Below are 23,730 nucleotides of genomic sequence, written 5' to 3'. Positions count from 1 at the left end.
ATGTGCACGATAGCTCAAATAACAAGTAAATTCACAACAACGTGCTTCAGCCTAACTGTGGTTAGCTCTTCGACTTAGAATTTATATTTTGTTCAACGGAGGGACACCCCTGCCTTTTATTTAATGCTTTTTGGATCCTAGAGTTCAATGTTTGTTTGCAATGGAAAAGAAAAGCTTTAGTGATTGAGAAATGGGATAAGATCTTGTTATCACAGAGTTAGGATGAAACATTTGAAATAGCCGTTCTTATAGGTCAAAAATGATGGACCATCAGCAATGCCCCATATCTCTAATGGGTGTCACAGCCTAAACTAGCAACCATGAAGTTAGGAGCAGGACTACACTGGGTCCAGCCTCAGCTATAACACATGACCTGTGCGATTCTGGGGAAATTTCCGAAATCCTCAGTGTCAATTTTCTCATCAAACGGGAGGGCTAAGAATATTGTGTTCTACAGAGAGGTTGAGAGCCAACGAGGGCTGCAAGGGCAAAATGGCGGATGCATCTCATACGATACATCAATGATCTCTGAACACCACTTACACTTCCAATGAGGAAATCTTTACAATCTATTAACCCACTTGGACAAAGACAGACAGAGAGCAGACAAGAGCAGAATGAGGAAATTCCACAGGTTTTTGGACAGTGGCAACTCCATGTTGGAAGAAGCATCCAAAAGAGGCGGCAACCTGAGCGTGTGTCAAGGAAGACGGGATGCGAGATGGGGTGAGCCACTCTGCCCCCCCACAGAGCCATGGGCCTCCTCACGTGTGCGTCCCAATTCTCTGCAAGACAGGATTCCTCTCTGTGGGACGTGGATGGCCTCAGACCACAGATATTGACACCTGGAGGGCACGGATTCGACGGCCAGCCAGCCAACAAGCTGTACCTACAAGTAAGCAGCGGAACTGGCTCAGTGTGGCACAGCCTCCCTTTTGACTATGAACAGAAGCTAAGAACCAGGATACGTTTGAAAGGAATCTCTAACAGAAAGGACTAGGACAAAAGGACCAAAAAAAAAAAAAAAAAAGCCAACCATCGACCAACTAACCAATCAACCAAGGATGCTTTGCAAAAAGTGCATCTAGAAAACAAATGAGAACTTTTGGAAATGCATCGTATGTTAGACAATTCAGCAGAATGCTGGGAAGATGGGGTTGAGGACAGGTCAAAGGAAGATGGAGCAAAGAGGCCAAGTGATTGACCACAGGGGAGAAAAGATATGAAAATGGGGATATCAACAAGCAGGGGTCCAGTATTCAGCCAGTGGATATTCCAGAGGAGGGGAGAAAGACAAAGCATGTGGGGAATAAATTACCCAGGATGCAAATGAGACATCGATTCAGAAGCAAAGGACATGGATCTCCACATTGAACAGATGTCCAAATGGTAAGTGAAAACAGACCGTTTCATGGAATCTTCGGACACTGAGGACAAACAAAACATCCCAAAGCACGTGGTGGGTGGCTGTGGGAGGATAAATGGGTTTCATCTAAAAAAAAAAAAATAAGACCCAGAATGGCTTTGGTCTTTGAATAGCCACAGCAAAGCAATGGCTGCAAAATCCAGAGGGAAAATCATTTCCGAACTAGAGTTTTAAACCAGACAAACCAGGGGGGCCAGAGCTGCACTGGCCCAGGAATAGAGCCCATCGCGGGCCAAGTATTTGCAGTTCAGGCGGACGGTCTCTGCTTCCACGGAACCTGCGACCCAGGGTGGGGAGATGGGGAGAGAGCCTTCATGCCCAGATGACCACATTTCTGGTTGTTGCTCTCTCATGAACAAGATCCCCATAGAAGAACAACGAACGGGAGGCAGACATCATGTTGAGCTTGGGGGAACAGCGAAGCACGGTTACCAATACCTGCAACAATTCAATCCCTGGTCCTCCTCTTTCTCACCGTCAAAAGAGGATAGTGGTAGCTGAGCAGTCAAAATCACGCTCGACTTGCAACGTAATGCACCTGGATGAAAGCTACAAAGCTACCTCTGAAATCCTGACACCCACCCCTCGTTACTGTGCTCACCCGGAGGACCATAGAGTTCCCAAGACTCTATGTTATGGGAAAAATGGTCCAAAATCTGGTATTTCTTCTCCGTTTATCTGTGCAATCTGGCCACCAGACATGTCCAAGCCCAGCAGCGTTACCTGCAGCAACATGCAACAAAGACTCTGCGCTGGAGAAGAATCCAGAGTGGAAAACCAGGCGGGGGCCACAACGTAGTTCAAAGGAAATATGTGATTATGAACCATGATCTGAGAACGGAGAAGGGTATCATAAGCAACTGGCTAAGAAGGAGAGGGATGGCAAGGAGGAAGGCGCCGTCAACATCCTAATTAAAAAACGTCAAGCAATGAACGAGGAAACCATGATAAATTCATATCCACGTGAAAAATGTCCAGCCTCCTTAGGGATCAAGAATTAAAAGGAAAACAGAGGGAAAATGCTGTTTGTAATCTATCAATGTGGCAAACACAACGACAGGATGAGGCTGAATCTTGGAAAACGGGGACTCCTGCTCGTGGGTTACGTTATTGCACATATGCTCCCTGGACGCTTGGGAGCATATGTGAGGATGAATATAATCTCAACAGTTTTACACTCTCTGAATTGGTGTTTGCGTTTCTAGGAATTCCGTCTTCTGTGAAAATATCAAGAGACCCACACAACACACGTGTCCTTTGTCAATATATTCCTACCAACCTTAGAAATTTGTGAAGCCAGGAGAGTTGGGGAAAGGTTCAATAAATGACATAATAGCATATTATGCAGCCCTTAAAATTCTTGATTTTCGCAGACTATTATTTTGTCATGAAGAAAAACTTCAGGGTATAATTTTAGGGTGGAAAAGGCAAAATCTGACAGGAACCAAAGGCAGCAAGATCGCAAATAAAACAAGTTCATATTTATGTATGGATATGTATGTTTTCTGTGTCTGTGTGTATAGACATGCATACACAAAACTGAAAAGAAAGATGCCAGAACTTTGTCATTAGTTCTGGGGGAGCAGGGCTACCAGTATTTACACGATGCTTTACACCTTCTGGTATATATGTATCAAATGGTCTACTCATTTTTGTAATCAGGAAAGAAAAAGAGCCTGCAAAGTACAATTTAATCATACTGTCTTTCTGACGCTGGAGACATTGTCGTAGTAAATGCCCCAAACTCCTCAAATATGGTAATCTGTACAAATGGGCATAAAAAAGAAAATGACCCTGGGCTCCCAGTTGGCCTGAAAGACCCTAATTGAGAAAACTTCAATTTGTTAAAGAATTATGTTCTGTCAAATACTGTGCGTCTGGCCCTTGTCATAGAATCAAAAAAAAAAAAAAAAAAAAAGATTCCCTTTTTAAGTTCTTATTCCTTTAGCACAAGCACATAATAAATGGGTAATAAATACTTGTTACAGAGAATCGAATTAACACAGATTTCTAATCACTACAGTTTTCCCCTCATGATAGAAAGCTCTGATTATTATAGTGCAGAATTTGAAGACACAACAGCAAACATACCCTAGGTCTAAAGCCTTGGGTTTGCCGCACCTTCAGAACCCTCATCCATGGTAAAGCTCGATTTCTTTATCCCAGCCTCTTTTTCGGTAGGTTTAGCTGGAAAAAGGAAAATGACCCCCACGGTATCTGATGAAAATAGAGACATAAAAGGTAGAGTGATTATTTCAAATTGAGAGCCCTGTGGATTTGCAAGGAGCAAATAAACACCATGATGGCGGTGGGCATGACTTCAGGGGTCCGTCCTGGCCAGGGACACGGCCAGCCCACAGCCTGAGGAGGGCTCGGATTCCCCATCTCAAAGGTCTTGTCTGTTCTTACATTATAGCATCGGCGGATCAATGTCCATGAAACCCACAATGGGACGGAAAGCATCTAAATCAGTGTTCCAAGACAAATGCACCAAACCTCCAGGGCGGTGCCCCAAAGCAGTGCGGGACCGCCCCCCAAAATACACACAAACAATAAAATACTAGTCATGGGATCCCCCCAATACACACAAGCCACAAAGAGCCAGCCACTCAGGGGGATCCCCCCCAGATACACACAAACCACAAAGAGCCAGCCACTCGGGGGGATCCCCCAGATACACACAAACCACAAAGAGCCAGCCACTCGGGGGGATCCCCCAGATACACACAAACCACAAAGAGCCAGCCACTCGGGGGGATCCCCCAGATACACACAAAGAACCAGCCACTCATGGGTAGATCATTATTGAGAAGCATGCAGTGGGAAGAGGAGTATGGATATGATAAGAGGACATCCATCCTTCCCAGAGCACAGCCAGAAAGGAGACAGGATGTCAAGTGAAATTGTTCCTACAGGGAAAGAACCTGATGGCTTTTCTTTGTAGTGATCACAGTGACACATTTAACTCTAACTCTGCAAAAAAAAGAAAGAAAAGAAAAAGAAAAAAGTCTGGGGGTGCGTGAGAGAGAGAGAAAGAGAGAGGCTAAGAAAAAACACAAAGCGGGTTTGGGTTTTCATGTTGAGAACATTCTTAAAGGAGTATCTTCGCTGTTGACGCATCATTTCACCACAAACATGCCCCCTGGAGAACATTCTCAACACGGAATCCACAAGGGTGCCGAAGCAGAAACGACTATGTATAAACACAGGTCTGTGTGTGTGTGTCTGAGACCACTATATGGTTTTTATGTATGGCTTCATTCAAACTGTAGGTGGCAAAGCAAACTACATGTCAAATGACAGCTTCCACGGTGGGGCGGCTTAGGGGGGGATGAGGGGAAAAGGGGCAAAATGGTTGGAAAATGAGAGTCCAAGAGGGGCTGTGCTGTGGGCGAGTGTGTGTGATGGGCAGCACGATTACTGGGACTTGAGTTCGTGGGGGGTGTGAACCCAGGGAAGCTCCCACTCCCAGACTCAGAGCTGGGGGAAGGTGTGAACCACGGCACTAGGCATCCACTTTGTTGTAGGAGGCTCATTCTCATCACTAAATAAAGAAACACCCCAAATGCATCATGTCTCCTCCCTCTGTCCCTCGCCCATCCTTTCCCACTTGACCCAACAAATGCCCAAAGACCACAGAGGAAGCTGGAAACTCACTTCATTGCTTTTAGGATGCAGCCTGGTCCCATCCCACTCCTTCTGCCTCCCGAAATAAAACTGTCACGAGAGTAATGACACTAATAAGGTTGGGAAAGCTGCAGCCTTCTTTGTTTATGTCACAGACATTGTAAGGTGATTCAAGATTTCAGAGTCTAAGGTTACTGTGTAGAATTTCAAAGTTTCCTACAAGCCCGCTACAAAATTTTCTGAAGGGAATTACATCTGAGCTACTGAATGCTTTCCAATATTATGAAAGAGTTACAGAAAAAAAAATAGTACTTAAATGATATTTTCAAATTATTGAGAAGGAAACTAGAGAATGGGGACTAAACCAATTCTTCACATTCCTAATGAAGATGACTTACGATAATATCTGAAATAAACTAAAGACCAGTAGTTTTTTTTAAATCATGGAACGTTACAAAGTTCTCTAACACTTCAAATGTGTGGTTTCTGAATAGGAAACCAAAATTACTTTTAGTTATCAGTATGATGTTCATTATTATTAAATGTGCTTAACAAACTTATCTTCTGGATTTGTACGATATTGTCTCCAAAAGTGAGGACGTTATTAGGCAATTTCCTATTTCTAACAAATAGAATTGTCCTTGAAAGATAAATTTATTCTGGAGTCGATGTTTTTTGGCTGATGCTTATTTTAAAAAACAAAACCCGCAAGTAACTAAGTAAGGAAATGACATCTACTCATTACTGTAAATGTACATTAGCTTTGCATTTGATCAACCCCACCCTGAATATTAGACTGTAGCAATAAATAAACTTGAAACATAACTAGAAACAACTAGCTCCGCATTCATCTGGTATGAAATGTTACACAATTCAAAGCAACTCAGCAAACCCCCTCAGGCTATGGAAACAAACTGCAAAAAACCAAACAACTAGAGACTAATGTACAGTTAACAAAACTTTCAAATTCAAGGAAAGAACCTAGATTTCAAGTCATGAAAGCAGGGGATTAGGAAAACATAAATTGGTAAATTTCCATTAGGTCTTCAAATCCAGAGTTGATTTTAATACAAAGAGAGAAATAAAGTAGTATAGTTTAAAGCAATATAGAGATATACTTAAGGCAGTACAGAGATACAAATAAGTACAATGGTGTAGGTTAAAGCAGTAGTATACCAACCACTCATCAGCAATTGATTATAATTTTAAAATTCAAAGATTGTACTCCTAAAATTATAAAAATCTAACTACAGACATTTTATGACTGCCTTCCAACACTTTATACAGAAACACAAAGAATTATAAGCTGTTGTATAGATTATTTCCTGATTGACTTCAAATAAGATCGTACTTTATACTTGAAACAATACAGTAGACTATCTTTCCATACAACTCACCCCTAAAATGGGAAGTTTAACATGAGCTTCATATAGAAAAAAAAATCAAAATAAACAGGGCACCTGACATGCAGTATAAATATTGGAACTGCTACACTTCAATGATTGTCAGTAAGATGAGTAAAATACATGCAGTGGAATATGGCAGGAAATTCCTGTACCTTAGTTTAAAATTTTGTTTCAGTCTATACAGAAAAACGTACTTGCTTATGCCAGGAATCAGATACTTTTGCTCCTCTCCGGAATCCCAGGTCGGGGAGTGGGAGACAATCTTTAACAGGTATGAGGTTTCATCACTTTTGGCCAAGAGGAAGACTGAGAAATCCCACAGAAGAGATAAAGATCATTTTTTACATTGTGTAAGTTAGAAGCCAAATCACACCAGAAAGGCTTTTTTTTTTGCATGTAACTTTCTTGGTTGACTGAAATCCAAAGAATATCATTTAATATCAGTATTAATATAGCAGAGGAACCATTTTTTTCATTCATGTATTCAACAATTATTTACTAAACATCTACAAGGCACCCTGCATTGCTGGACTACCGTAGGGAGAGTCGTATGTTTCCTGTACTCATAGAGCTTACAAAGCATCTGCAAAAACAGACAGGATTCAGGTCAATACTGGACAGAGAATATACATCCACAATGGTATGAAACTGTCAATGGGACCAGAGCGTGTGGAGCACGGTGTGGGCCTCACTAGCTGGAGGTCCAGTGCAAGGAGAGGTTGGCTTGTGTGGAGGCCCAGAGGAGGAAGAAAACAAAGCAAGGGTGAGGCAGGTGCAAGAAGGGCCTGAGGGACACGGAGGGTGCTAGGAGCCCTATAACAGAGGCCTTTCCAGCCGTGGTTCTGGAATTCCACCTTCCTTACGATGGAAAGCTGTTGGAGAGCTCTAGTAGGGCCAGAGGCAGGATCAGGCCTGGGTGTTGAGAAGGTGCCTCTGGCTCCCGGTGGTGGGAAAGGCCTTGATGGATGCAGACCGATCACCGGAGGCCAGTGTGTTGCACACATGGGAGATGAAGACGGCTTAGCCCAAGGTGTGCCACATCCAGCTGGAGAAACAAGAGACAGCAAAGAAGCCGATGCAAGGGGTCTTTGGGGCTTTTTACATTCGAGAGCTTCGCGTATCAATGCAATCTCTTCCCAGACAATCCATGAGGTTTTTTGTTGTTGTGAATCCCTGTGGCTCCACAGCAGTGCCGCTAAAGAAATCGTGGGTACAACACAGGGGAGGCCATGGACAGACCTCGCTCATCTTTATGTAAATAACTGAACAGGCTCCAGCCTCACTGCTGTCCTCGCTTAGAAGACAGGACAGGTGGGGAAATCAGGGGCCACTGTTTTTACTTACAAATCCTCTGTCCATAAGAAGGTCCACTAGAGATGACTATCAGCGTGGGTCTGTTACAAGTGGGTGGAACAAACTGAGACCACTCCCCACACCCCGGGGCCCAAGGAGGTTCTCAGGAGCAGCCAGCGGAGCCCTCAGGCTTCCAACAGGAATGGTTTGCCAAGCACTGAATATCGGGTTGAACGTTCTAAATGTCTTCCCTGGAATGGACGTCAAGGTGGCAAACTAAGCATTTGGCTGGATTGTGTCTGTAATGTCTTCTTATAAATGGAATGCCTTGTTCCTTAAGTCTTTTCACACGCTATCTTTCTTTTTTTTTTTATATTGAGGTATAGTTGATTTACAATGCTGAGCGTACAGCAAAGTGATTCAGTGATACATTATATATATTCTTTTTCAGATTCTTTTCCATTACAGGTTAGTGCAAGATATTGAATATAGTTCCCTGTGCTCTACAGCAGGTCCTTGTTGTTTACCTATTTTATATGTAGTAGCGTGTATCTGTTCATCGCAACCTCCTAATTTATCCCTCCCCCAACCCCTTCCCCTCTGGTAACCATACGTTTGTCTTCTATGCCTGCGAGTCCATTTCTGTTTTGTAAATAAGTCTGTCTGTATCATTTCTTTAGATGCCACAAAGAAGTGATATTCGTCTCTTTTTTCACATGGCCTCTTTCAAAACGCTGAACAAAAGCATTGCTCTCGATTCTGAAGGCAGGCGGCGCTTTCCAGGGAGGACGCCAATGGGCTTTGTGAGTCTGGCACTCACGCGAAGATCCGCAGACCCACAGCGCCTGAGTTAACCGTGCTGCGGGAAATCACACAGAGACAAACACAGAAGGCAAGGTACCAGAACCCTCTCCCCATAAATCCCGACACGGCTCCCTCACCTGCATTCAGGGCGGAGCCCACTGTCACGTGAAGCCTGTCCTCAGGTCAGAGACAGCAGGAGCTGGGAAGGTTTGGAAGGGGGCATGGGAACTGTCACGGACACACTCTGAATGCACCTCTTGGCAAGAACCTACCGTGTGCTCAGCGGTATGTAAAGAAGCTACATGGAAAGGCAAGATGACAGCCTCCACAGTTACTGTGTAACTAGCGCGTACAAAGAGATGGATTCATCATCTTTAGAGCCACGGGGATGACGCTGTGCCGCGCACAACCTACAACCACATCGTAGGGTGATCCACCAAAAGGGAACCAGAATATGGAGGGCCCCGTGGTCAGCAGAGGCTCCCTGGAGGCAGGGCTACACAACATTTACCTCTAATGACTGGCCCTGTACAAAATTTTAAAGACAAAAATCAATGGAACTAAGCCACCTCTTCAAACAGGAGAAGCAAAATAAAACTTCATACGTATTTCTCCCAAAAAACGTTTTTTGGAAACTACTCAACCTTACAAAATAGTCGAAAGAATAAAAACAAACCCAGGTATACTCCTTCACCTGGGACAGCTAACTGTTGACATGTTGCCACACTTGCTTGCTTGCTTTCTGTCTCTATGTGTACACATGTGTGTATAAACACAGAGGTGCCTAGGCATACATCATACATTTTTTCTACATCAGAAGATTTTAAAAGAGTAAGGCATGTACTCGTATTTGTGTATCATGACATTTCAGAGGGAGCTGCATACAGGATGGCACTTCACCCCCTAAGTAGTTTGGCCTGGGTCTCCTAGAGTAAGGATAGTTTTCCCCCTACCTCGCTACCATGGAAACTATGAAGAGTAACACTGATTCCATCAACAAACCTCCTACACATTCCCCAAATAATTGTACCACCTGGGTCTTTTTTCCAATCCAGGATCCATTCGAGATCCAGATACCCTTATGTTTCTTGGTCTTTTGAAATCTGGAACCATTCCCTCAACCCCGACCTTTCTTGGTTTTGCATGACACTGACTTTTGGGGGAAGAATCCAGGTTCAAGTGTCTTAGACAATGTAGTACATTCTGGATTTGTCTATTTCCTCGTGTACAGATTCAGGTTGAACCTTTTTGGCAGGGATATTATACTGGCTTTTTGGTGCCCTTCTTGTTACCTCCTATGAGGAGGTACGTGACAGCAAGGTGCCCCACTCTTGGGGGTCTCTTGGTTAAGAGTACAGCCCACAGATTGCTCTATTTTATGTCCCAATTTACTTCTTAACGAACCTTCTCTCCGTCATTTTCTCTGAGACACACAAAATAGTCACTGTAACTTCTTTGGTTGGGATTATCTTGACCCCCAGATGTGCTTATTATCATGGGTAAATTTGCTGCCATAAAATATTCTTAATTAAGGATTTGCAGTCCACTTGAGGAACGTTTTTATCATCATCAAAGGATTAAAAAAAAATGACTGACTATCCTAGTAGATATTTGAGTAGAGTGAGGAACAGACTGCTGGCAGGTCCCGTCAAAGAAAATGGCATCTCATAAAAAGCAGATTTCCTCCTGTTTTCTTTTTTTAGTTCATAAGAAACCTTTAACATCCCTAAACGCTTCTGGTTTTTTTTTGGATGGGAACGAATTAGAAATACCAGAGACAAGATCAAAGTATTTCCTTGATTATCATTAAAGTCTTCATCCACTTCAGGAAAGGGAAAGTTTTATATATAAGAACCCCAAACTCCAGAGGGTGAAGTACATTAAAATACCCTGTGAGGGCGCCTTTATGCTGGTAAGATACAATGGATATTGTTATCAGGCATTTAGGAACAGATATTTTAGTCCCCACTGAAAGACTCTCCCTTTGCATCGACTGTTAAAAAAGGATAATGCATGCTGTATTAATTTATCATGAATGAATCATGACTCTTTTTCAGCCGCCTCCTTTTAATTAGCTACTGACTCTGTCCATTTTTTCCTGAGCTCTTCTAGCTGGGTCCAAAGAATGTCAATCTCCCTCTAGACTAAAACAACCCCAAAAATATATTACTCGAAGCATTTCCCTGCAATATACAGTTGTCTTGCAGAGGAATAAAAATAAGACTCTACTTAGCAGGTGCTTAAGGCTTTGAGAGCTGGGTCACAAATCAAAGCCAGCTCCTGCATTAACAAGAACTTTAGAAAATATTCTTTAAAACCCCCAAAAGTTTGTTTCTGAAAGAGAAAAGGAACACACGATCCTTTTGAAGAACAAATTACAGAAATCACAATAGAAGATGAATCTCTTAAGCTGCTCAGCGTTAAAAGTGGACACAAGCCACGGCTCGAAGCCGCCGTGGACGTTTGCTCTGGGATGAGAAACCTGTGCTGCTGGGTTTAAATTTAACAGGAAAAAAAAAAAAAATCCTAAAAGGTGATTGTCTTTTTCCTCTCTTTAATATGTATTCTAACTCTAATCCCTCCAAGTAAAAGACCATTGAATATTCTAAGAAGAAAGAGAAGATGAAGTTAAATCTCTTGTTGTACGGGTCAGGGTTTCTCCACGTGGCACCCGTGACACTTGAGGCTAGGGTAACACTCGGTTGTGTGCTGTCTGTGTATTGCGGGATGGTTGAACAGCATCCCTGGCTTCCACCCCCTGGATGCCAGGAGCCAAGCTCCTCCAAAGTTATGAGACCCAAAATGCCTCCAGAATTTGCCAACCTCCCCCTGGAGGGCAAAACCGCCCTGCGGCGGGAGAAGGGCTGTCGTCGGTAACCCCAGAGTCCCAAGCTGCATTGTGAAGATGGTTACATCTGTCTGCACCCCATCACCTTGGCTGGCAGGATCATCCAGGTACTTATCCTACTTCTCCCAAACAGAGGGCATCCTTTACTTTTCATAACTGCCCTGGGAGCCTGTCCTGTGCATCTCCATTGTACAGAGGAAACCCGGGGGCAGGAAGGTTAATCCGCTTCCTGAGAACGAGACCAGCAGGTGGGGAGCTGGGATCCAAAGCCTGGGTCTCCCTGACTCTGCACGGTTCCACCTCTGGGAGCCTTTGCGTACCAATGTGAACCATATCTTGTCTGACAGCATTTCCGTGCCCATTCCTCCGAGCCTGCTGCTGTGGGGGGGGGGGACACTGAATGCCCTGCAGTGCCCCCCTGACATCATAATGGCAGAGTATCATCAAGATGCAGCCTCTGTCTGAGAGGAGGGTGTATAGCAGGGAATGTCACCTGCAAGGTCTGTGAAAGCTGCTTCCTTCATCCTGTCCCCATCAATATCACACACACACACACACACACACACACACACTCACCTGAACCAGCCTGCAGGAAGAAAGCTTGTGCTGTGCCTTGGGCGATGAGGCCAACACACATTTAGAAAACTCCACCCCTGAATTCTCTGAGACACGCTGATTATTACTGCTGACTAGTGTACACGCCCTCATGGGCCCAGGGCAGCTCTTCTCCAGGAAAAAATGTTTGTCCCCATTCCTCCTCCCCTTTAACAAAGTGACCTTTTGTTGAGAAGTCGTGTCTGCAGGAAAAGGAGAGCTGGGGCAGCTCCAAACTGATGTCACCCCTGCAATATGGTAATATCCCGAAACACCGTTATAAAGGGCACCAAATACCCACAGGACGCAGACGATGCACGCGGTCAGGGCAAGGAGAGCGTCTTGTGAATAGGCCATGATATTTCCAGAGCCAAAGTACCCGTCCACGCGTTTCTTGTACTTACAGTGACAACAATTTCAGACAGTCTTGGGCGACTGTCCTCCAGGTCTTATGTTACCGAGACCACCGTGAGCAGGAACGGGGATGGTGAGTGCCTCTCAGCAGACAGGAACAGGGTGCACCAGGCTCATCCTGTGAATTCATCCAAAAGAAGAAGAATTGGACACCGAATAACCACATTCTGAAACACTTCAATGAAACGAGCTCTTTCTGGCCTAGGGGATTCCTCCTCCTGCGTGTTTCTTCTTTCCATGCTCTGCCCAACTCCTACTCATCCACAGGTGTCAGCTGAGTGGCCACCACCTCAGAGAAGCCCCCTGTGATTTATACAATCTAAAGCATTTGCCCCACGGTTGATGAATCCTAGCACTGTTTTTTCTTCCCCCCTCGATAGCAGTTGTCACTATTTGCAATAGTCTATTTATTTGGTTTCTTTTTATTTGGTATCTGTCCTTCCCACAGGCTCTAAGAGTCAACAGGGCAGGGCTATTTCTTTGTCATAGCAAGCTCTCGCTAAATATTTTCCCAACAGAGCTGCGGTCACAGACTACGGGACAGGGGACTGTGCCCCCTTCTGTTTTTGAAGCCAAGTAAGAATGTTTTCACATTTTTAAACTGTTGAAAAAAGAACATTTTTGTGACACATGAAAAGTCCATGAAATTCATATTTCAGGGTCCATAAGCAAAGTCCAAAAATACTGGAACACCCATTCATTTACTTATTACCTGTTTGCCCCTATATTACAAAGTCCGAGTGGAGTAGTTGCGACAAAGATTGTTTGGCTTGAAAAGCTGAAAATGTTTTACTATCTGGCCCTTTACAGAAAAAGTTTTTCGATCTCTGGTATAGAGCCCCACCCACGAACTGAAAATGAGCTCAAAAAAAGCCAACTCAATGCCCTTCAACCCGAAGAATATATATACATATTTTTTCAAGTTGTTGATATTTAGACAAAAACTAGCATGTCCCTTGGAGCAATTTATTAATGTGTAAATCTATTGTTTATCCTTTTAAAATAGGAAGCATAATCTCACTTGGTAAATAATATTCACAAGAGAATGCCACATTAGAGAAAAATTACTATTCCATAGATTTTTGTCAATGTAAGTCTTGCTTTAATGAAGTTCAGCTCCCAGCAACAATTTCTTGGGTTCAATCAGTACCCCAGAAATATTTTCCCCCCAGAGATGGCATTTGAAACTGTCATCAATCTTCGGGCATGGCTTTCCATCTTAGGTTCTATTGAAAACAAATGGTGTAAAAAAAGTTCATTTGTGTCATTTTTTAAATTAGATTCCACATATAAGTGAATGAACTTTTTTACAAAACAGAAACAGATTTGCAGATCTCGAAATCAAATCTATGGTTACCAAAGGGGAAACACGGGGGCAACTGATAAATTAGGAGTTTGGGATTGACATATACACACTACTATGTATAAAATAGATAACTAATAAGGACCTACTGTACAGCACAGGGAACTCTACTCAATACTCTGTAATGACCTATATGGGAAAAGAATCTGAAAAAGAATGGATATATATGTATAAATGATTCACTTTGCTACCCGCCTGAAACTAACACAACATTGTAAATCAACTCTACTCCAATAAAAATTAATAAAAGTTAAAAAAATTTTTAAAAAAGGAATGGTGTGCCATCAGTGTTGACCCTTTGCCTCTGTCTTCAGGAATGAAGGAATCTCTGGGCATGGTCACCTCTTCTGCCCTCTCACCGCAATATTAACTGGCAAGATTAAGATGGTTAAGGACGTGGATTTGAACACTTGGGTGACTCCCCTTGCGAGGCAGGGAAGATCCAAATCATCAGTTTTCCTTTCTTGTGCGCACACCTTTTATTGACAGGAAATAGATTTTAGGAGATCAGCATGGAAGCCCTTTGACCCGCATTTGATACTTTATGAAGAGGAACAAACCTGTCTAAAGGGGTTAAGTCACAATGTCTCTCACAGTGGTATTGCCACTAGGGACTATACCTGCAGGAAGAACACACACAAAGGAAAGTCTAATGGCCCATGCGCAGAGGACACTTTTCAAAATAACACTGGCGTGTTCTCACCCGGGGCGATTTTGCCCCACAGGGGTCACTGGACAATGTCTAGAGACATTTCTCATTCTCGCAAATGTGTGGATACTATTGGCATCCAGTGGGGAGAGGCCAGGGATGCTGCTAATGACCTTATGAATGCACAGAACAGCCTCTCCCACTGCCAACCACAAACACGCATCCAACCCAGTCCCGCACCACAAAGAACGAGCTGGTCTCAAACATCGCTAGTGCCAAGGTTGAGAAACTGCATTAGATAATCGGTCTGGTCATCATTAAACCGGGTGTGATGCCAGAGATCGGCAAAAACGTGGATGTGGCTGGAGGGGGGGGTGTCACACCCAGTGTGTTCCAACAGTCATGCACAGCCAATTATGAGTGGTAGTTCCACTATGACTGTGATAAGTTGTGTGAAAATAAAAGTCTCTGGAGATGAAATTTATAACCCAAGCTATAGCCACAGAACAAGAAAATTGAAGATCAAGGGGTTAGGTCTGCTTTATTATTAGGAACCTATATTTTGATTTAGTTTGTGAGTTAACAATAAGCGTGCTCCATGACCCTTCCCACTGTTTATCTAATCGTCGCAACTGTCATTTACTTGGTCATTTTTTCATCATTCTCATCCCCTCTCCAAATGAGGTTTTAGTTGTACAACACTGAAAATCACAACAGTGGTGTAAGGGCGGAGTTAGAACCCACCATTCCTTGTCCTTGATTGTGAGACACCAAAAGCCCTGGAAACCAAAAGATTTTTGTAAATTTTGTTTTTTATTTGGCAGCAAAACCCAACCTGAACCAACTTGAGGCATCTGTCTTGTCTCAGCCCTCGTGCCTCAGCTGTTTGCTAGTATCATGTTGCACTGTCATCAAACACTAGGCTCAACTGCACTGGGAAAACATCAAAAGGAGGTCGAGACACCTCGTGAGTAACAGTGAGAGGAAGGAAAGAAGGTATTTGTCATCAGCAATAGCCCAGAAGCATGGTTATTAGCCAAGGTCAGCCTTGGAGGACTCTTATTTGAAGAAGATGGTCTAGAAAGACGGTAAACAGATGAAAAGGATGAAAAGGTCAGTGGATGAAATTCGACCGATGGGTTTGCCATAGGTTTGCAGATCTTGTCCCAGGCTCTATTTCCTGGGGCTCAATGAAAGACAAAAGCTGATACGAACTTTAGTCCTGAAAATACATATAACACAGATGAAAACAGCCCCATCTTGCCACTAAGCTATCATCCCAGAGAAACCCTTACAAGCTGTGGGAGAGAGGTCTTCAAGCTTAGGTTGACGGTCGTGAAAAAACAGCCAAGACGATGGAAATGTGAACTCAAATCACCTATTCATCATCACCCACACAGGAAGGGTTTTCTGAGAAATATTCCCCGAGTAGTCCAAGAACCAGCATACCAAGAGTAGACAAGCCAGGCTAGAACAAAACTGTAAAATAATAGAGTTTCTAGTGTGCTCTCTCACACACTTCTTGTGAAATGTAACACTTCAGGTACTTATTTCTTCTTTGATATGCAATCTATAATAAGGCCTTCTGACCACAGGGTTTTGTATTCCATGAAAAGCAGATAAACAGTTTCTTCCACTCTACGTTGGTTGTATACTGATAAGTGCAAAGTTAACAGTGGTGGTCATGATCAAAGAATTGTGAACTACAGTGAAAAAAAAAAATCACGTAGAACAGGGGTTGGCAAACTATGACCCCCGGGTCAAACCAGCCCACTACCTGTTTTTGTAAATAAACACAGCCGTGCACGTTCATTTATGTACCGTCTATGGCTGCTTTTGCCCTGGCACTGCACAGCTGACCATATGATCTGCAAAGCCAACAATATTTACCATGTATGTGGGCTTATCCAGAAACTGTTGGCCGACCCCTGACCCAGATATGCCTAAGATATGTGATCTGTTAATTCTTGGCCTCAGGAACCAGAGATTATAGCAAATTCGCTCCACAAAAGAGACCACTCAGAAAGGACACTAGATTGACAAGACAGACCGTAATAAAAGAAGTCTTTGAGAGGGTCGATTTTCACATGACCATTTGGTCCCTGTAGACCCTTGTTCCCTAACCATCACCACTTGGCCAAATAGTACATGATAAGAGAGCTATGCTGACTCTAAAGCACCCCATCGCAAAGGTACTTGAGCATCCAGAGATCATGGACATATGTTACCGGTATGTGTACAGCTACTTCTTATTTTGACTTGGCTACATCTCATGCTTTCCTTAGAGATAGGAAGTACCCAGGGTGTGGATGGTCTATCCTCATACAATTTAATTTACCAGTATATGAATACAATGTAACTATTAGAGCAGTTGTCTTCATGTATCCCACTGGGAGAAATATTCATACATTTTTCTGCAGGAATATTAACACGTTTGATTACAGAGTGCTGCCACCACCTGCTGAGGGGGTCCTATGAGCTACGGAAAAGGCACTTGTTAACTTTCTAAAGCATGCATAACTCAATTCCAAGCTCCAGTCCTTGGAGTCCTGGCTCCAAGGACTTCAGGTAAGAAATTGTGTATCGATATTCAACTGTGGAAATCCTGGGAATTTAATCAGAGTGAGTGCCAAGATGTCACTATATATCAACCACATCTGGAATCAGACCAAATTAGACAGCTGCACTCCTAATTCACAGAAGCCCTTTCCAAAGCAACAAAAGTCACGTGGTATTTCCCTGTTTCCCATGGTGGAGACTCAATTATGTTGCTGGGAGGCTGGGTTGATTTCAAATCCACAGTCGAAAATGTTAGGATTTTTCATACTTGAGTCCAACTGCCAAGTGGCATTTATGCCTGAAATGGGGCCGAGTATGAACTTATGACACAAAACAAATTCCATAAATCAGCTAAACAGAATAACGCTGACCCAATGAGGAGAAAGAATTACAACCACAGAATTGTCTTTTTTTTGCCATGGGTGGGGACAGTTTCCAATTTGCCAACAAATTTAATTTGTGTTGTCTTCATTTTACTCAGGCCATTTTCTAGTTTTCTCTGGAGGTTGTTACTGTCTTCATTATATTCTAAGAATATTGTAATTTTCAAAGGGTCAGTTGGTCATCTGATACTTCAAAAAACGGAAGGCTATCAGGATCACATAATTATTTTCACTCATGTGCTACAGAAAGAAAACATCTCCATTTGCAAAACTGCGTACTGGTGATGCAATTAATATCTCCTATAACCTATTCTGTGTGCTATCCTAGTAAAAACTTTAACTATGGAATCAAGCACAGGGAGGCTCCTGTTGAATAACTTGGACAATCTTGGGTGAACGATTTTGCCCCTGAGTCTCCATTTTTGAGGACATTTACATGTTCTCTCCCTAAATCAACTGAGCCATTCTCCCCATGGAGGCCACATCTTCTTTGTTCTTCCTATTGTCCAAAAGGCTGTGTGTAGCAGCAGACAGAGGGGGGATCTCACTAAATGTTTGCTGCATTTATGTCCTAACTTAGTTGTACGACAAGTTCTGAAGGTTTCTCCTGGGGAACTAGGAAGAGTCTTGGGGAAGTCAGAAGTTTAACACAGAACTGTAAATGAAGAGGGAGTCTTTGGTGGTCCAGTGGTTAGGACTCTGAGCTTCCACCACCGAGGGCGCAGGTTCAATCCCTGGCGGGGGCACTAAGATCCCACAAGCTTCGAGGCGTGGCCAAAAAAAAAAAAAAAAAAAAGAACTGGAAATAAAGAGCTGTGGGAAACTATTATAATTATCAACCTCTATAAAAACTGTAAATGTGAAAACAAATTGAGTAAGATATACAGCTTGTCTACAGTTGCCAGCAATCCTTGGTGTTCCTGGGCTTGTAGACCCGCCACTGTAAGTTCTGCCTGCAACAGCACGTGGAGTTCTCGCCATGTATCTTCCCATCATTCTCCCTCTGTAAGGCTCTATGAGTCTCTTTACAAGGACACAGCTGCACTGGATCAGGGGCCCACCTGACTCCTGTGGGACCTCATCTTTACTATGTACATCCTCAGTGACCCTATTTCCAAATAAGGTCACATTCCAAGGTTCTGCCAATAATTGATTGGCAGCAGTGGGGTGGGGAGAGGGTATCACTCTTCAACCCAGAACAAGCAGCCTTCTCCAACAATGGATGGGTACCCCCAGTGTACCCACCTCCTAGAATACAGGGAGGGAGAAATGGAGGAAAGCTAGAGCTGATCCAGAACTCACCCACCTTTCTCCTATCTTCAGGTTGTCCCAAATTTCCTCATTTCTATCCTGTCTTAAACCAGCATCCGTAAAGCAACCCCAGGACGCTTACACACTCCATAGGCATTCACTGTTGTTCAAAGCACTTTCCTACCCATCCCACCTGTAACAGGCTGTGTTTGTGAAAAGACTATTTCCCCTGGTGACAGGTAAAAAGGACCTGGGGGGGTGGGGTGGGTCAAAGTTCTGAGCTAATGCTAGATTCCATTTCCAAGTCTAGTCAGATACATTGGTTCAAAAGCTATAACGGACGCCTGGTGGTAGCAACACGTTACAGTCACTCCACGATAAGGAACATCCATCCTCTGGGGTTCAGGGGGAGCCCAGCTCCGGGCACTTTAGGGCACATTATTAACACTGAACCAACACCTAGAGCACACACCTGTACACTAGCTTCACGTTGCTTCTCTTCCTCTGGACTCGGAAGGACTCTGGCACCCACTGTGGGAGGAACTGCTGAGTACCTGCATCATGAAAGACACTATAAGACGGCCATCGACTTTGGATGGATAAAGCCTATATGGCAAAATGCTGACAACTATTGAATCTATCATCATCATCTGCAAACCCATCAACTATTGAATCTATGATCATTATCCATAAACCCTTCAACTGTGGAATCTGTGATCATCTGTAAACCCTTCCACCATGGAATCTACGATCATCTGTAAACCTTTCAACTATGGAATCTATGATCGTCTGTAAACCCTTCCACCATGGAATCTATGATCATCTGTAAACGCTTCAATTTTCGACTATCATCAACTGTATACCCTTCAATTATTGAATCTACGATAATCTGTAAGCCCTTCAATTACTGAATCTATGATCAATTATGAAGGATATAAAGATGATCATTCGTTCACGTGAGATTTAAGTGGGGGGAAAATTTGTAACAAAAAGTTGGGTAGAGCCTTAGGCAACAGAAACAAAGTATAAACTACAACCTTTTTTTAAAAGGCCATCCACATAGCACCAACTCATAGGACAAACAAACCTCATCTCGGCCATGACGACGAGGTTCCTGAAACGGCCTTGGACTTGCAAGGCCAGCGGTAAGTCAGTAAACAGCCTGAATGTGCCATGATGTCAGGGTGTGCTTGCGTTTTGCCAGGTGTCTGACGGTGATGGTTGGGTGGTGGGCCGGGCACTCCACCAATGGCCGATGGCCACAGGTCAGACACCTGTATCCTTACACTCCAGTGGGCTTGGCAGAGTCCCGTCCTTGCTCAGGACACGTCCTTGGGGTGTTTATGTCAACACCTCAGGGAAGGTCACGGTTCCCTAAAACAGCATCCCTCATATTCCTCACCCTTAACCGTTCTTGGCATGACCTCACCATATTAATTGGCATTTTCACGACCGCTTCATCGTGAAATGGGGCTTCACTTTACCTTGGGACCTGGCAGCTGGCAGACCAGTCTTCAAAGTCTTAACATTTTATGCTAACCGTGATAACTTATTGAACTGATGTGTGTAGAATTTTCGAAGCATCGATGGCCAACACCACTTCTGTTTTGTTGTCTGCCCATGGAATAGAGTCCCACACCCTTGGGTTGGCAGATATACTGGCCCTGCCGACTAAACCATGAAGGGTCCCTTAGTGGACGCTACAGCTGCCTTTCTCTACAGAGATGGGCTTGAGTTAGGGCATTGGGAAGCAGGCCATGAGTGAGAAGCGCCAGCTTTGGGCTTTCCTTGCCGGTCACCGGCTGTGGGGCTGCACCCCGCAAGCTTTGTCGCTACCCAGCTGCGAGACGGAAGAAAGAGCGACAGCGGCACCGATGGTTTACTGGATGGGGGAACTTATACGTCAGAAGCAAAGGGTCCTGGAGCAACACCCCCGCTGTGTACAGCAGAGAACACACAGGACATGCCAACAATCTCCGCAACCGGCGGGGGAGAAGGAGGCTACCATTTATAGGGGGGATAAACATCAGGTGGGCTCATCCGTTACCAGGGAAACTAGCAGCCCACAGCCCCTCAGGTTAACAATCATCACGAGGGCAGATGTCTCCCTTTAATAAACTAACAGGTGGGGCAGCTCTGGCCTAAGGGGCAGGGGCCAAGCACGGTCCTGTGAGCAGGGTGTAGGCAAAGCAGGGGTTGGTCAAGCAGGGGACATACAGAGAACAAGAGAACAGCCATACTGAGTGGCCTGACCGTATACAGGCTGATAAGTGGCGTCTGACTCAGGAGGACAGTCTGTCAACTTTTGAGTGTGGATTTAAAGATGAGATTTAGAGGCAGATTCATGATAACTTGCTTTCAATGTAAAATTATTAATCTAGGGTAGCTGGGGGGATTTATGGAACGGGCCAGCTCCCTTAGGGGAAGACTTTGATAAATGACCTAATACTCGATGACCACCCCCTACCCCAAAGTGCAGTCACATTCATTAAATTAACCCCTGGTTTTGGTTTTACAGCTCAGGATATTTGATCTCAAATTGTAGCCTGGGAACTCTGCAGAATATGGGTGTTTTGGCTCAGACCAAAGGGCCGGACTCTATAGAGTCCAGGAATTAAAATCCAAAGACCCTCAATCTACAGGTGAGAGAATGGAGCCCCGTGAAAGGTGAGTGCCTGACCCAAGGGTCACACAGGAAGGCAGCTGACACTGAAGCAGACTCCCAGGTCTCCTTCCAGACCCCGTTTCGGCTACCCACGTGGCATCACTTGCTTCCCCACAGGGTGAATATTCCTACCCGTGGACATGTGGCCAACCGTGGCAGCAGAGGGCAACTCATATCAGGTGCCGGCGTTTGCTAGGAAATGACTTTAACAAGTGTGAACAATGCCGTTTCCTGGTGTTTCACCCCCAGTTGGTTTTAGAAACCAAAGAGGTCACAACACCATTCAGACAGATCTAGTGAACAGAGAGAAAACCAGAGATCAAGGACTTGAGAAAGCTAACTATGACCTTCTTGAGAAATCGGTCAAGAAAGCAGAAAGTTTTATCTCAAGAGAATAAGACCAGAGGCAACAGCCGGAGGAAAACTGATGAACTGGGGTCCCGTAACCATGTGATGCCTCTGTGGCACGTGGCACTCGGCACTCGTAGGGAGCACGCAGAGTAGGAGAGGCTGGTGGGAGCTGCGATTCCCTTCTTTGTGCCGACAGCAAAACAGTTCTCCCCCCAAATTAAGCTCAGTTTAAAAGCGCTACATCACGGAACAGAATTACTGCCTCTCAGCGTTGAAGCTCTTGTGGGTATTAAAAAATTGAAAGGGCAAAACTTTATTTTTTTGCTAATGCCCCACGATGATGAACATTCTGATTTTGTATCAGTGTTTTATGTCGACAGAAGGATTGTGTTTACTGCACCGTAACCCTCCATCTCTCTCTGATCTATCAGATGTCCCTGAACTGTCCCAAGTACAGTGACCTGAGGAAAAAAGTCTCTGCTGTGGAAAATCAATGCGGGATGAGGCGGCAGGAAAAGTTAATGTTCACGCTATTTGGTAGGGGACACATATTATTATTTCTATAATAATTTCATTTTAGCAAGCAACGTAATTGGCTATTAATGAGCTGAACACAGAAATAGGTAAGTGATATGCCCACAGAAAACTAGCCGGCCTCCCTGCAATGGAATGTTTACGGAGGCGATGTGAAAGGTGAGGCTCACTGAGTCAAATGGAAACAGATTTTGGAAGCATCCGAAGGCCAAAAGCAAGAGTTTCTTCCAAGCTCAGACTAGGTAGGTTTTCAAAGAAAACGGAGACACATTGTGAGCAAATTACTCTCACAGAGGCAAAATGGGTAGATTTTGATCGAATGAAGTTTTGCAGAAAATGAGACCGGGGAAGAGGTGAATCCAATAATCCTGGTCACGAGTCTTCCAACTGGGGCTCACCGACTCCTAGGAAGACACAAAGACTTGCGGGGGCATGGGTATGTGGGGAAGGGATGCACTCTAAGGGAATCTGTTGACAGATTTTCAACTTCCATTTATGCTTTGCTCCAAAAACGTGCTGCCTGGGTTTCCACCCTCACCTTCTTCCACTTGGTACAAAAGGCATCCCTGGCATCCTGGCTCTTACCATGGAGATCACCCCAGGATATAAAATCCTTTCAAGTGCTTCAGGGACAATGTGAAATCTTGGTATCAATGGGATATTGGCCAAAGGGCCAAGGGTGAGTGCCTTTGGGACTAGATTGGTCAGGGAGTTGCCAGGAAACATGGAAATGGTTCTAAAGTGCCAATATAACATCCACTTTCAAGGAACATTCTGGATGGAATGGAGATGAAGTTAAAGGACAAAGAACCACCCAAGATGGCGGCCACCATAAAAAGGGCAGGTGCAGAAGGCATCAATGTGACTTTGAGGAGCAACAGGAGATTAAAAAAAAAAAAAATTTGCACAGAATATAAGTAGAATCACAGAGCTTAAAGAAGAAATAGAAGTGAAGAAAGAAACAACTCCAAAACTTCGAAGATGCTTGTGAGGACATCGTGCTTGCAGATGATGACCGCTTAGTGATACCTTATCAGATTGGTCTCCCTGTGTTTTCATCACTCTCAAGAAGAAACAGGAGAAATGTTAGAAGAAGCAAAGAAAAATCTGCAAGAAATTGACGCCTTAGAATCCAGAGTGGAGTCATTTCAGTGGGAGTTGGCAGATTTGAAAGTTCAGTTATGCAGAACTGGGGAGAAAAGTAAACCTTGAAGCTCATGAAAGTTAAACGTTTAATAATACTTTAAAAATGTGTTTAATAAACATGAATACTGTTTCTAAGAAAAAGAACAAAGAACCAGGTAAGTACAGAATTTGAGGGTGAGTGGAGAAGCAAGATAGGAAGACGGAAAGAAAATCGTGAACTTTCGCCACAGAAAGGGCTATAGTGCCCAAACGCCCCCCTTATTGGATGCATCCAAATAGTGCATTGCAGTGAAACTCCTAAGATCACCATCGGCAGATGGTGGCCATGGGGTCAGAGAGGTACTTCAGAAACAGCCAGCCAGATGGATGACTAACTGGATAAGGGAACGGGGGGATGGACATGAATGCTTCTAGCAC

General features: G+C 44.0%; 1 protein-coding gene and 1 pseudogene across 1 annotated transcript in view; one reads left to right on the top strand and one right to left on the bottom strand.

Moving 5' to 3' along the window:
• Positions 1-12,522, bottom strand: part of LOC133082016 (steryl-sulfatase-like) — a 131,054-nt gene extending 118,532 nt beyond the window's left edge. The window contains exon 1 of the mRNA XM_061178386.1: positions 12,403-12,522. The gene's annotated coding sequence lies outside the window, so the exon portion shown is untranslated. The remainder of the gene's footprint in view (positions 1-12,402) is intronic.
• A 10,464-nt stretch (positions 12,523-22,986) lies between these two features.
• Positions 22,987-23,395, top strand: LOC133082537 (prefoldin subunit 4-like; annotated as a pseudogene).
• The last annotated feature ends 335 nt before the right edge of the window (positions 23,396-23,730 follow it).

This window comes from Eubalaena glacialis, chromosome X (assembly GCF_028564815.1).
Source record: "Eubalaena glacialis isolate mEubGla1 chromosome X, mEubGla1.1.hap2.+ XY, whole genome shotgun sequence".
In the NCBI taxonomy this organism is placed as follows: Eukaryota; Metazoa; Chordata; class Mammalia; order Artiodactyla; family Balaenidae; genus Eubalaena; species Eubalaena glacialis.
This window is presented reverse-complemented; position numbering and strand designations above follow the sequence as displayed.